The sequence below is a fragment of the Triticum aestivum genome, chromosome 3B, assembly GCF_018294505.1.
Source record: "Triticum aestivum cultivar Chinese Spring chromosome 3B, IWGSC CS RefSeq v2.1, whole genome shotgun sequence".
Classification (NCBI taxonomy): Eukaryota; Viridiplantae; Streptophyta; class Magnoliopsida; order Poales; family Poaceae; genus Triticum; species Triticum aestivum.
Window position 1 is genome coordinate 393,043,728 of NC_057801.1, and position 14,846 is coordinate 393,058,573.

The 14,846-nt window shown below is 46.2% G+C and overlaps 1 long non-coding RNA gene across 1 annotated transcript; it reads left to right on the forward strand.

Annotated features, from left to right (window-relative positions):
- The first annotated feature begins 10,737 nt into the window (after window positions 1-10,737).
- Window positions 10,738-12,660, forward strand: LOC123070025 (uncharacterized). Its single transcript, XR_006433297.1, has 2 exons — window positions 10,738-12,311; window positions 12,433-12,660. It is a non-coding gene; the product is annotated as an uncharacterized lncRNA (long non-coding RNA).
- The last annotated feature ends 2,186 nt before the right edge of the window (window positions 12,661-14,846 follow it).

Sequence of the window (14,846 nt, forward strand, 5' to 3'; positions counted from 1 at the left end):
TGGAAGTTCAACATGATCATCCGGAAACAGACGGTCTCGCGGAGCTTGTGGACCATAGGGGCTAGGATGAGGCCTTGGACCAACAAACGGTGGCCTGCGGGGACCGCGAGGTGGGGTGATGCCTCCTACATCACGCCAAACCATCACGTCCGGCAGAGCAGATCTCACAGGATAGAGATCGCGCATATCTGAATATCCAGCTTGCACCGCCGGTGCGAACCGAGTCAAAGTGGCCCAGTGGTCAGCACGGGTATTGAAGAGCTCTAACCTTAAGGCCCGATTTTCACGGTCCTTATCCTCGAGCATCTCAGCAGTGGTGCGAGTCCGTGAATCCTCCTGAGTGGATTCAGCATAGATAGCCTGGAGATACCCTTGTGCTCCCGGAAGTGATCCTGGCATATACCGGAAATCAGAGTCCCGAAATAGACCAGATCTGACTCGCATAATGGTCATCATAGAGTAGGCGGCGTCCTGCACAGCCATCTCAATAGTAACCCCGAGTCCATAGGAGCAGTGAAGAGGCTCAGTGGATCCAGGATAAGATGGAAATATCCTGACAGTGCAGAGATACTGGCTTTGATTAAAATCTCGGAATTGCTCTTCGACCGTGTACTCGGGATACCAGCGGTATCCAGCCTCAGTCATTACCCTGACCAACTTAGCAGTATGGCCGGGTACATCTAGACATCGAGTCAGGCGAACCACTTGATTGAGGTCGCGAGTGGCCATCTGAAAGCACAATCATAATGCAAAGGCATTAGAATTCCTAGCAAAATTTCGGCAGCATAACAGCTGTAAATGCTCAAAAAGGATTTGAGACATTTGACAAAGGATTTCGTACACACTCAACATCATCATATCAAAGTTCTGAACCATTCTGGCTACATAATGTGGTAGTAGAACTGAACTAGGCTTGTAACCATCAAACTTATAAGGTACTACTGATTAGTAACACGTGATCCTGATAGAAAGAATAGATCCTAATTCCTTATCCCCCGGTGGAAGAATGGACTGACTCAGATCAGAAAGTCATAAGGTATAAGGAGTAAAAAGAGCCTTATGTTCCAACCCACAAACAATTCCCCTACATATAGCTAAAGAATTTCTAGACTCAACATCGACCAGTTTGGCTTGGAGAACCTACAGGCAGTCCGGCTCTGATGCCAACGCTGTCAGGACCCCGACTCGATGTCACATCGATCTAGCTGGTAACACCTCATATCACTTTGCGGCCTCACGCACGGTATCCCCACGGGTGTCGTCTTACCTTTTCCCGGGACCGTTTGCGCCTTTTGGCTCACGTATATGATAGTGTCGCTAGCATCCATATGATAAGGAGCCCGGGCTGACATGACTAGTCGTAAACCCGAAGTGGCACAGACTTACAGGGACAGGCATCCATGACCCAGCTTCGAACGTGTCGGTCATCAGCAAGTGGGTCCGAGCTGTAGCACTGGGCTAGCAGGACTCCGGTAAACCGGGCTGTAGCGGGCTAACAGGACTCCGGTACTCAAAGCGTGACATTTCCCCGAAGGGACAGACACAGGAACGAAGAAGGACACATGCCGGCCAGCCTAAGTGTTCCAGAGCAGTAGCAAGCTACCATGGCTCAGCGGTAACACTAGGAGACATTTCCCGGTAAGAGAGGCTACTAAAGATAAACAACTAGATAGTCAGATCCCACACATACCAAGCATTTCAATCATACACGCAATATGCTCGATATGTGCAAATACAACGAAGCATCACAACATGACTCTATGACACAAGTACTTTATTTAAGGCTCAGGGAGCCATACATAACATTCACAAAGGTACGGGTCTCACGACCCAACATACAAGTCATACAGTCATACAAGCCAGCAGCGGAAGTACATTGTCTGGGTACAGACAACTAGTAAAATAAAAGAGGCTTGGAAAGCCTAGCTATACTACGTGGTCCATCACAAGCTCAGGGTCACCACCTGGGTCTTTAGCCTACTCGTTGATGTCAACGTCTACATAGAACCCATCAGAAGGGGTTGCAGCGTCTTCTGTAAAAATGTAGATTATAGCAACATGAGTACAAAGGTACTCAGCAAGACTTACATCAGATCCTACATACATGCATAGTATCAAGAAGGGTTGGTGGAGTTATTGCAGCAAGCTAGCTTTGATTTTTGGCTAGACTATCCTACGATACTCCAACTTGAAATGTTTTGCGCACACGAGTCCACTACTCACCACTTCAATACACTACCGAGGATCCACCTCCGTCTTCCTACGGAAGAGCCATCCTCGGCACTCACACTTATCTTGAGGCTTTTAGTAGTTTCCATTTACTTGTCTATGAACTGTATAGGCAACCAAGTAGTCCTTTACCGCGGACGCGGCTATTTGAATAGATCATGTTAACCCTGCAGGGGTGTACTCCTTCATACACGCTCTCACCACTTATCGTCGTTTACACGACATGTACTCGGCAACCTTCAAGCGGAAGCCCAACGTGGGTGTCGGCCACGACCTACCTAATCACCTAAGCCTCCAGTCCAGGTTTATCGCCTATTCAGGTTCCATCTGCAGGGAGTCCGGCCGAGGTTTCCCATACGGCCCCGAACGATGTGAACAGGGTTCTCGAGATACCTAACGGGTATTCGGTACACCCGGCCACGTACCTACCGCATCACAGCCCACCCCTACGGTCAGCGCTGTCCACGGCCTCCAGTAGGCTACAAACACCAGAAACTACTTGCAACTCCTGGACGGAGAACTAGGGTGAATAAGAAGCCGAGAGGGTCCATTGGTTTCGGGCCCAATGCATGGTAGTAGCTGATTCTTAAATCACACATACAGATCTCAGTGCTTAAGGTCGGCTTCAATGAAACAACCCACCATGTACTCCTACATGGCCTCTCATCGATACCTTTACCAAATCGTGTTCACCACACCACTCTCATTACCAACATAATCATTCCACTCCAGCCCATCACCCCGATGAACCAGACCTGACACGACTCTAAGCATAGCAGGCATAGCAAGGTAGGAACAACACATACATATGGCTCAATGAACTCCTACACATGCTAGTGGGTTTCATCTAGTTACTGTGGCAATGACAGGTCATGCAGAGGAAATGGGTTCAACTACCGTAGCACACAGCAGTTTGAATCGCGTTGTCTTAATGCAGTAAAAGAGAGCAGGAGCGAGAACATGGGATTGTATCGATATGATCAAATGGTTGGTTGCTTGCCTGATGGTTCGATGCACGGATACGGTTCTTCGTTAGGGTATTCACGGTACTCCTCGGGGACAGATCCTGTCGCAAAGGACATCGATACACAGGCATCACCAAACAATGTGCAACAATATGATGCATGCATGAAACATGGCAATATGAGTGTGTTGGGCTAATGCAACTAAAACCAGAAGTGTTTGAACAGATTTGAATCAAGGATTCAAATTTCAAATTCAAATATGGCCTTTTAAAGTGCCTTTTCTTGTTCTGCTTAAAACATCAATTTAACTTGTTTGATCATGCATGAAAATAGTACAGATGGATAGATTGGATTTTTCTGATCATTTTTCATATATAATTTGTCCAATTTGGAGTTACAGAATAAAAGTTATGAATTTTTGAAGTTTAATTAATATTCTGGAATTTCCTGATTTAAATTAAATTCAGAAATATAATTATTGCGCCAGCATGACGTCAGCATGACGTCAGTGGTCAACTGTGGCTGGCTGAGGTCAAACCTGACGTGTGGGGCCCACACGTCAGTGACAGGGGGGGTTAAACAGGATTAAATTAATCCTAATTAGGGTTAGTGGCGCTGGGGCCCACTGTCAGTGTCAGGGGGGGGGGTTGACTAACAGTAGTTAGCGCTAACCTAACCACCTGGCCGACAGGGCCCACGCGTCAGCGACCCTGGGGGGTCAAACCCCAGGTCGGACAAGTCAAACCCCACCGGCGACATGACGCCGGCGAGGTCCGAGACGGCGGCGAGAGTGCTTTTTGCCATTCCGGCAACCAAATGGACGGCGGAAGGCATCTACGTGTTGCTGAGGTTGAGCCGCGGCTATTGGTGGTGGTGGTTGGGCTCGGGGTGGCCGGAGTTGACGGCGGCGAGCTCGGCTGCGGCGGCCGGAGTTCGGGTGCGGTCGGGATCAGTGTTGCAGGGGGTTTGGGGAGGCATTGGTGCGTGCTGCGTGCTCCTGGTGAGGTGGGGAGCACGATGGTGTGCTCGGTTGGGCGCTACGGCGACCGTGGCCACGACGGCGACATCGCCGGCGGCGTGGAGCTCTCGGCCAAGGTGGGGCTAGGGCCTAGAGGTCGGGAGAGACCAGGGAAGAAGGGGGAAACGATCCGGGGGCTCACCGCGGAGCTGCAGGGATGGTTAGCGGGCTCGGGGACGCGCTGGTGACGGTGAATTCGACGGCGACGACGGTCGGAGCCCGAAGAGGGGAACGGCGACATGGCGGCGATGCAGGGCTTCCGGGGAGCTATGGAGCGGTGGGGAGGAAGAGGGAGTCGAGGCGGAGCTCCTGAGCTAGTCGGGGGAGCGAGGGGTGGTCGGAGACGGTGGCTATGGCGAACGGCGGCGACGGTGGCGTTCGGCCGTGAGAGAGAGAGAGAGGGAGCAGCACAGGAGAGAGAGAGGGATAAGGCCAGGGGATCGGGGCGGCACCGAGAAGAAACGCCGCGGCGTCGCGCTGGCGAGGGAGGCAGGCAGACGGGCTGGTGGCGTGGCGCTCCGGCCGTGCGCGCGCGCCGGCCACACGCCTGGCCGACTGGCGCCAGGAGGACGACGGCGGTGGTGGGCTGGGCTGGCTTGCTGGGCCGGCCAGCTGGCTGGGCCGCACAGGTAAGTTTTTCCCTTTTTTTCTGTTTCTGTTTTTATTTAATATATCTGCAACTTTGTTGAATTAAATAAAATACCTAGGCAACTCCAAAAATCACCAAACTATTCCTGGCCCATTGTTGGATTATTTCCAACATGAAACATTTTAGTTTGGAGATATTTGAGCATTTAAATATTTTATATTATTTTAAATGCCCAAATTCAAATATTTATGATTTAAATCAAAACCCTAGGATGGCCTAGGAAAATGTGCACCACTTTTGGCAGAGGTTCTGAACCAAGGCAAAAATGATGGGCATTTTAGAAGGGCATTTCAGGTTCATTGAAAAATTATTTTAGTAACCCTAGTTGGTTTCAGAGGGGACTGGGGGTTCTGTCATCCCCATTTCAAGTTTCTGATGAAAGAGTAAACATGATGCAACACTCTAATGCATGACTAGCTAGGGTGTGACAATAGAATAACCCATTGTCACCACGGTTATCCCACACAAGACATACATCAAGTGCTCTCAAATCCTTAAAGACTCAATCTGATAAGATAACTTCAAAGGGAAAACTCAATCCATTACAAGAGAGTAGAGGGGGAGAAACATCATAAGATCCAACTATAATAGCAAAGCTCACGATACATCAAGATTGTGCCGAATCAAGAATACGAGAGAGACATCAAACACATAGCTACTGGTACATACCCTCAGCCCCGAGGGTGAACTACTCCCTCCTCGTCATAGAGACCACCGGGATGATAAAGATGGCCACTGGTGAGGGATGCCCCCTCCGGCAAGGTGCCGGAACAGGGTCCCGATTGGTTTTTGGTGGCTATAGAGGCTTGCGGTGGCGAAACTCCCGATCTAGGTTATGTTTTGGAAGTTTGGGTATATATAAGAGGTTTTGGCATCGGGAACAAGTCAGGGGGATCTCCGAGGCGGCCACGAGGTAGGGGGCGCGCCCAGGGGGTAGGGCGCGTGCCCCACCCTCGTAGGTGCCTCGGGACTCTTCAGGCCCATCTCCCACACTCATGGGCTTCTTCTGGTCCAAAAATAATATCCGTCAATTTGCAGGTCAATTGGACTCCGTTTGGTTTTCCTTTTCTGCGATACTCAAAAACAAGGAAAAAAAAGAAACTGGCACTGGGCTCTAGGTTAATAGGTTAGTCCCAAAAATCATATAAAATAGCATATAAATGCATATAAAACATCCTAGATTGATAATATAATAGCATGGAACAATAAAAAATTCTAGATACGTTGGAGACGTATCACCTCTCCAGTGGCAACTCCTCCAGCTCCTTAGACGTCAGCAGAAGTCTTCACAGATGTTGTTCTCTCGCCGCCATCTCAGCACTCCGGAGCTCCCGGAGATCTTGCTTAGAGTGCCGTATAGCACTATGCATTTTGAGTTTTTTGGTAACTTGTTGCCAAAGGGGGAGAAAGTGTTTAGATCATAGGCTTCGAGAGAGAGTGTGTTTTGCTTCTTTTTGCCTCTCTTGCTACTTTGCTACTTTATTTGCTTGCTTGTTTGGATGATACTCTATTTACGTGTGTGTGTGAGATACTTGTATGATCATGTGTTTGATCATATCACACTTTAATGTTTGTGCTTGAATGATGATATTCTATCTCTCATGTATGATCATTCACATCTTGTCTTGGTGATGAGTGCATATCTCACATTCTATCATTTTGAGCGCTCCACCAAGATGTATGTGACATGGAAGAGTAACCCATGATCCTAATCGATTATGCATTTACATTCAAAAGCAAATCATAAACAATGCACAAATTGAGTGGGGAGCTCTTGCTTATCACATACTTCTCAAAGCGATGATGTATTCCATTCTTACTATCATTTGTCGAAGCTTTGATCTATACGTTATCATCAATTACCAAAAAGGGGGAGATTGAAAGTGCAACTAATCCTTGAATGGTTTTGGTAATTCTTAACAACATATAGCTCATTAAACTAATATTCTTTCAAGATAATCATTTCAGAAAGTTCAATGATTGGCATGGCATGGACTAAGAGATGTGGACCCCTCAAAATGCTAAGGACACATATTGGCAAAAGCTCAAGACTCTTCATTTCTATTTTAGTGATCCAAGATCACATTGAGTCCATAGGAAAGCCAATACTATTAAAAGGGCATGAGGTGTTGCTTAATGGCTTGCTTGCTCAAAATGCTTAGTGATATGCTCCAAAAGCCCTCAACCACTTTCTCATTTCCACATAAGTCTAAACCTAAAGTCAAACTCGACCCCACCGATTTGATCTATCTGGTGCCACCGAGTTCACTTTACATAGCCACTGCCAGAAACCCTAATCAGTTCGGTCTTACCGATAGGAATCTTGGTTTCACCGAGATGGGATTGCAAACTCTCTATTTCCCTTCGTAATGTTTCGTTCTAACCGAGATGAGCAATCGGTCCCACTGAGTTGGCAATGCAAACTCTCTGTTTCCTTTTCATAACGTTTCGATCTCACCGAAATGAGCGATCGGTCCCACCGAGTTTGCCTGACCAACTCTCTGTTTGCTTGTTACTGAAATCGATCTCACTGAGTTGAAGTAATCGGTCAAACCGAGATCAAGTTTTTCCCTAACCCTAGCGCATCGGTCTCACCGAGTTGTTCATGTCAGTCCCACCGAAAATCCTGACGTTCACATTTTAAATTGAATCGGTCTCACCGAGTTTCACTATTCAGTCCCACCGAGTTTGGTAAATTATGTGTAACGGTTAGATTTTGTGTGGAGAATATATATATATATACCCCTCCACCCTCCTCTCCATTTGAGAGAGAGTCATCAGAATGTGCCTAAACTTCCAGCATTCATTTTCTGAGAGAGAACCACCTACTCATGTGTTGAGACCAAGACATTCCAACCCAACCACAAGAATCTTGATCTCTAACCTTCCCCAAGTTGCTTTCCACTCAAATCATCTTTCCAAGCCAAATCTGTGAGAGAGAGTTGAGTGTTGGGGAGACTATCATTTGAAGCACAAGAGCAAGGAGTTCATCATCAACACACCATCGATTACCTTTTGGAGAGTGGTGTCTCCTAGATTGGTTAGGTGTCACTTGGGAGCCTCCGTCAAGATTGTGGAGTTGAACCAAGGAGTTTGTAAGGGCAAGGAGATCGCCTAATTCGTGAAGATCTACCCAAGTGAAAGTCCTTCATGGGCGATGGCCATGGTGGGATATACAAGGTTGCTTCTTCGTGGACCCTTCATGGGTGTAGCCCTCCGTGGACTCGCGCAACCGTTACCCTTCATGGGTTGAAGTCTCCATCAACGTGGATATACGATAGCACCACCTTACGAAACCACGCCAAAAATATCCGTGTCTACATTGCGTTTGCTCCCTCCAAACTCCTCCCATTTACCTTCATATGCAATGATTTACATTCCGCCACTATACTCTTAGAATTGCATGTGTAGGTTGATTGCTTGACTTGTGTTAAGTTGCTAAAATCTGCCAAGACTTAAAATTGGGAAAGGCTAGATTTTTATTTGGTCAAGTAGTCTAATCACCCCCCCTCTAGACATACTTTCGATCCTATAGTGGCCCTTACTGAAAGTACTTTGTCTAAGATCTTAACTGCACCGTGGACTAAACTGACGGGTCTGAAGTCTGACAGCTCGGTAGCTCCATCTTTCTTAGGCAGTAAGGTGATCAAGGCTTTGTTGATAGCCTGCATTCCACATATGTCTCCTCTATAGTAGCAGTATAATGCGCGCATGAAGTCTCCTTTGATGATATCCCAACATGTGGCATAGAATCGCCCGGTGAAGCCATCCGGTCCGGGGGCCTTATCCCGGGGCATGGATTTGATTATGCTGCCCATCTCTTGTTCGGAGAAAGGAGCTTCAAGGTGATGGAGATCAAAACCGGGTATACCAAGTGCGTCGAGGTCCAAACCAAATTCCCGTTGTGGGGCCCTTCCTAGAATGTTCTCATAGGATGCATCTGCGGCAGCTGCGATCTCATCATGCCCGGTGAGAAGTCCTCCCTCTATACTGATAGTCATGATCGCGTTCTTTCTCCGCGTGTGGTTGGCGTGTTGATGAAAAACTCTGTGCTATCATCCCCTTCTTTAAGCCATAACATGCGGGAGCGTTGCCGTGCTATCGTTCTCTCCAGCGAACATAGACCGAGAAGTTTCTTTTTGAGCAATCTCCGCAGGGACCTCTCTTCCTCCGATAATGCTCTTGATTCTGCTGCCACGTCAAGCTGTTTGATGAGTTCGAGAGCAAGGCCTATCTGAAATTTCACGTTGCCAATCCACCTGTCAGCCCAGCTCTGCAGAGCTTTGGCCGTGGCCCTCAGCTTCTGATCAAGGACCACAAAAGGGTTACCCGAAGACGGGATTGATCCCCATGCCGCCGCGACCACATTGTGAAAACCGTCTGCCTTTTCCCAGAAGGATTCAAATCTAAATCTCCTGCCTGCTCTGAAATCCGCATGAAGGTCGAGTAGTAGAGGCCAATGATCCGACATTGCAGATCCCAGTGCTGATAGGAAACATGTCGGGTACAGAGCTTCTCAGTCCACAGTTGTGAAAACGTGATCGATCTTCTCTAAAGTCGCATTGCCTCTCTCATTAGACCATATATATCTCTGGCCGTTGAGGTAGATTTCTTTTAGTTCCAGGTCATTCAGTCTTGCTCGGAATCTGGCCATCGTGCGTCGATTAACCTAGGTGTTGCTCTTGTCTTCTGGATTTACTATCAGGTTGAAGTCACCCATAACGTCCCAAGGCCCAGCATGCAGGTATCGAATCTCCGCTAGCTCCTGTAGGAACTCATCCTTGTCCTCATGCTGGTGTGGTCCGTAAACCCCGGTGATCCACCATTGGGCAGAGGAGCCTAATGGTTGAACGAGTGCTGTCACAGTGTTTGTCATGTAATGCGGATTGGAAAGTTGCATGATAAGGGGGTCCCAAGCCAAGAGGATGCCACCTCGTGTGCCCGTAGCTGAGAGGTAGAAGAACAGGTCAAATCTATTGCCCAGACATTGGGTGACCATGGACGCAGATACATTTTTGAGTTTCGTCTCCTGTAGACAAACAATGCCTGGGTTGGCCGCTAGACACACCTGAAAGACTGCATTACGACGTGTCGGAGCGTTTAGGCCGGGCACATTCCACACGAGTACCTTAGTAGGTTGCATCGTCATGGGAGAATCCTACGCATATATGATCCACCTTCTGTGGGATCACGCTGCCCCTACCAGCTCCGCTGGCAATTCCACCATGGGGAGAACAGATGGCTCCCAACCGAAGAGCGCAAGAACTACTGCGACATGTGCGGCCGAGAGTGGCCGTGCAAACAACTTAACATACATCTGCAAGGCCTCGTCTTCGATCACTTCCCCTTCATTGGCCAGATATAGTTTGCGTATTAGCACTTGTTTTTGCTTGGTTGCTGTCGACGCTGTCTTGCCCTTGTCTATGCGCACACTCCGTCATGGCGAGCCAACCGGCAAATGTTTTGTTCGTGTCCGGCGTGCCTTAGTTGTCCCTTGCGCCGATGGATCCACCGGGGTGTCAAGAAGCGGCGAGAGAGATGTGTGCATCTTAGTTATGTATCTACTTATGTTTTGTATCTGCTTGATATTACACCCTCCGTCTCATAATATAAAAACATTTTTGACATTAGTATAGTGTTAAAATCTATTTTGGGACGAATGACTACATTTTAAGTTAATAAAACCGTCCACTAAAAAGAAGCGCCATTTGTATGGGGAGAAAGAACACACTCTTGTCCAGGTAGGATTACTATAAATAGGGATACAATGGATTAATGATCCGAGTCGGAGTTGCCCTCCTTGGTATTTACAGTCTCTACTCCTAATAGAGCAATTGATAGTCTCCGCCGGTCAATTTTCGTCCCACCAATTTTGTTCGTTTTTTTTAGGTTTTTTTGGTTTGGTTTTTCTTTTGTATCTCACCACGTACGTAAAACAAACAGCCAACGAGGCTCCCTAAATCTCGATCTGTTTCATCTCAGCCTCCAGCCCCGAGAGGAGCCGCCGCCGCCGCCGGGAGGAGACGCCCCAGTCCCGAGAGGAGCCGCCGCAGCCGCCGGGGAACGAGGTCGCCGCCGCCTCCAGGTCGCCGCCGTCACGCACCGCCTCCTCCAGGTCGCCGCCGTCACACACTGCCCCAGGTCCGTTGATCTCTCTCCTCCTCTCCACTCCTCACTGTCAGCCCCGCACAGCTCTTCCTCCACGGCGGGGATTCAGTCTATGGCATTCAAGAGAGGTGGCTGCAGCCGCCATGCTGCCGATCCGGTCCTTGCTGTTGGATCCGGACCTCTCCACCCCTCCTCCCGGTCCGATCCAATGGCGTTCGCACGACGTCGATCTCCCGGATGGCGTGAGGTCCTAGCGGCAACGTCAGGCCCCTTGCGATTGGGGTCAATTTGAGGTGGCTCTGGTGGAAATGTGGAACACATCCCATTGTTACAGGGGCTCCCGAGGCGACATCCAGTTGCTCTGTGTGCAGGGGTTATTTTCACCTCTGTTTGCTTTTGCGTTTGTTGTCCGCGCTCAATCTCTGTCGCTGGTGGTGCAAGCTCCGCATGCACTTGTCCGAGCTTGCCGAGCAGTCTGCACTGAAGCAAACTCACTGTCGTCCTTTTCCTTTTCAGTTTGAGATAGACAGAAGTACTTCCAAACTTATTTGAATTTTAGTTTGTGTATGTGTCATTCGTTTGTTGTAGTTGTTGCTGTTCAAATCTCAGCACCATTACATAGTACCAGCCATTCTCGCTGACACTAACAGTACTTGGAGATTTACCAACAATGGCAGTAGACATCTTCCTAAACTCCATTCACACAGCCGGCCCCCAATTTGTTTCCATTCCCTGACATGCATAAGATATCTGTGATATTTGCCGAATTATTATTTGTAGGTTTGAAGTACCAAGGCACAATGGCTGATAGGGCACTGGAGGAACTGCACACCATGGTTCAGACACCAACTTCCCTGATGCGACCAACTCACCGGTTCAGTGAGCATTGTATCCTCTTACTGTTGCCATAATTACATGCATTTCACTTTTGCATTATATGTGTACTATTGCATGGTAGTTGAACACGAATTTGGGTTACTTGACATCGTAAAATATGGTGGCTACTCTTGGATCCGGTGAATCTGGTGGTTCTGTTTATATTATGTATTGTGGGACTATTGAGTTCACAACGCTTTCCAAATACTCATATGTGATTTCTTTTTTATTTATACTCGTGCAGAAAAATAAAGAGCATCTTGATTCTTGTATTGTTGAAGGCAGCTGTAGCTAAGGCTGGTTACACTAGAAGATTTTTTTTGTCTATACATAGTTCATGATTCAGCCCTTGTGTACTAATTCATGTGTGACGGTTGGTCATTGGACTGGATGTTGCTGCTTCTGAATATTACGGTGAAAAGGATCAGACTCATCAACCTCGATTTTCTTGTGTCTTGAAATGCAGGTTTGGTTCATCTAACACTATATTACGTCCATTTGTCCAGTTCATTTTTTTACCATCTTGCAATGCGAGGTGCAAGAGAGCATGTGTTGTTCTATGTCTTATATCCTGTTAAATCCTATAGGGGAACGACATTGTAAGCTTGGTTAGTTTGATGTCCTACGGAGAAGCAAAATTGGTCGTGCCCACCGCCAGAAGATTCATCTTTGTACTCTCTTCTCCATTTATCAGTGCAACGAGAGGCAGAGTTAGTCATGGTGATGATCATATTGTATTCTTATGATGCTTGCAGACTGGGAGTGTATTTATACTTCATGCTTATGAGTTATGATGAATCATTTCTATGGCATTACATACAGTCAGTGGGAAAAGGTCATTAGGGACTAGCATGTTTCACTATTGTGATTACAAACTAAAACTTGTGCAAGTATGATAAATGGGTGCATTGATCTCTTTTTTGTTGTAGTGCAACACCTTGGAGATGCACACAATTTGATATTACAGTTCTATAACATCTTGGAGATGCACACAAGTTGGTGCCTCTTTTTCTACTATCAATGATGTTTGCTGCAGAGATTTTACTTGAATTCTGGTTCTTGGTTGAAAGCCCCTTGTCATCATAGTTTACTTGAAGGCAGCTTCACAATGATTCTCATAATGAGGGAGTCATCTTTGGAAGCAATATTTCTAAGTTTTTTTATTTATAAAGAACCATGTTATATTTGTTTTTTTTTTTGTATAAGCGGCAAATCTTTTAAACAGATATTGTGATTAAAATTATGACAGCATCGATGTTCATCACTATTCTTTTTGGACTCGAATAGATCTATGTCTAAATTACACATAATGTCTACGAGTAAATTATTATAGATTGACTTTCATGTCGACGTCTTTCTTGGATCTGTGACGAAGCATAGTCATCTTAGTACTATGTTGCTTTCTACATGTCTTCTCATATCCTTATACAGATTCTGTTTATATGGTTTTAAACAAATATGATATTTTTGTAGCACATTTTGTATAAGTTTTTCTCCTACTACAGAGATAACTTTAGTTTAGTCCATAAACTTGCAGGTCAGTTCTGATGTATGTTCAATAGCTCAATTTTGTTTTGACCTACTACATTTAGTCAATGTTAGCTCTAGCATCAACACTAACTGTCACTCTCATGCCACCCCATGGACGCCTCTGACCCAGATTTTCCTTCTGCAGTTTGTTGAAAATGAAGTGCTTCCACCAGCATGAATATTCCATGAAATCAAACTTAATGTTGGTAAAACATGATGCTCCAGTATCTATAGATATCATCTAGATCAAGGATATAAATTATCATCTGCATCCCTATGTTGTGTTTTGACGGATGGTTGTGGCTGAACCCGCAAATCCTCATTCAGATTTAGATGTACAGGATAAGAGTGTCGAGAAAGTCAATATATGGCTTAGTGCGGCACATATGTTGTCTACTAGGTAGTTATGCAGACATCCTTCCACCTAGGTGCTTATGCACACTTGTACTTTCTGTTGTAGTAGTTGATGACCCACAAGTATAAGGGATCTATCGTAGTCCTTTCGATAAGTAAGAGTGTCGAACCCAACAAGGAGCAGAAGGAAATGACAAGCGGTTTTCAGTAAGGTTTTCTCTGCAAGCACTGAAATTGTAGGTAACAGATAGTTTTGTGATAAGATAAATTGTAACGAGTAACAAGCAATGAAAGTAAATAAAGTGCAGTAAGGTGGCCCAATCCTTTTTGTAGCAAAGGACAAGCCTGGACAATTTCTTATAATGAGAAAAGAGCTCTCGAGGACACATGGAAATTATCGTCAAGCTAATTTTCATCACGCTCATATGATTTGCGTTCGGTACTTTGATAATTTGATATGTGGGTGGACCGGTGCTTGGGTACTGCCCTTACTTGGACAAGCATCCCACTTATGATTAACCCTTATTGCAAGCATCCGCAACTATAAAATAAGTATTAAGGTAAACCTAACCACAACATTAGACATATGGATCCAAATCAGCCCTTTACGAAGCAACGCATAAACTAGGGTTTAAGCTTCTGTCACTCTAGCAACCCATCATCTACTTATTACTTCCCAATGCCTTCCTCTAGGCCCAAACAATGGTGAAGTGTCATGTAGTCGATGTTCACATAACACCACTAGAGGAAAGACAATATACATCTCATTAAAATATCGAACGAATACCAAATTCACATGACTACTAATAGCAAGACTTCACCCATGTCCTCAGGAACAAACGTAACTACTCACAAAGCATATTCATGTTTATAATTAGAGGAGGAGTAATATGCATTAAGGATCTGAACATATGATCTTCCACCAAGTAAACCAATTAGCATCAACTACAAGGAGCAATCAACACTACTAGCAACCCACAGGTACCAATTTGTGGTTTTTATACAAGATTGGATACAAGAGATGAACTAGGGTTTTGAGAGGAGATGGTGTTGGTGAAGATGTTGATGGAGATTGACCCCCTCCCGATAAGAGAATCGTTGGTGATGACGATGGTGA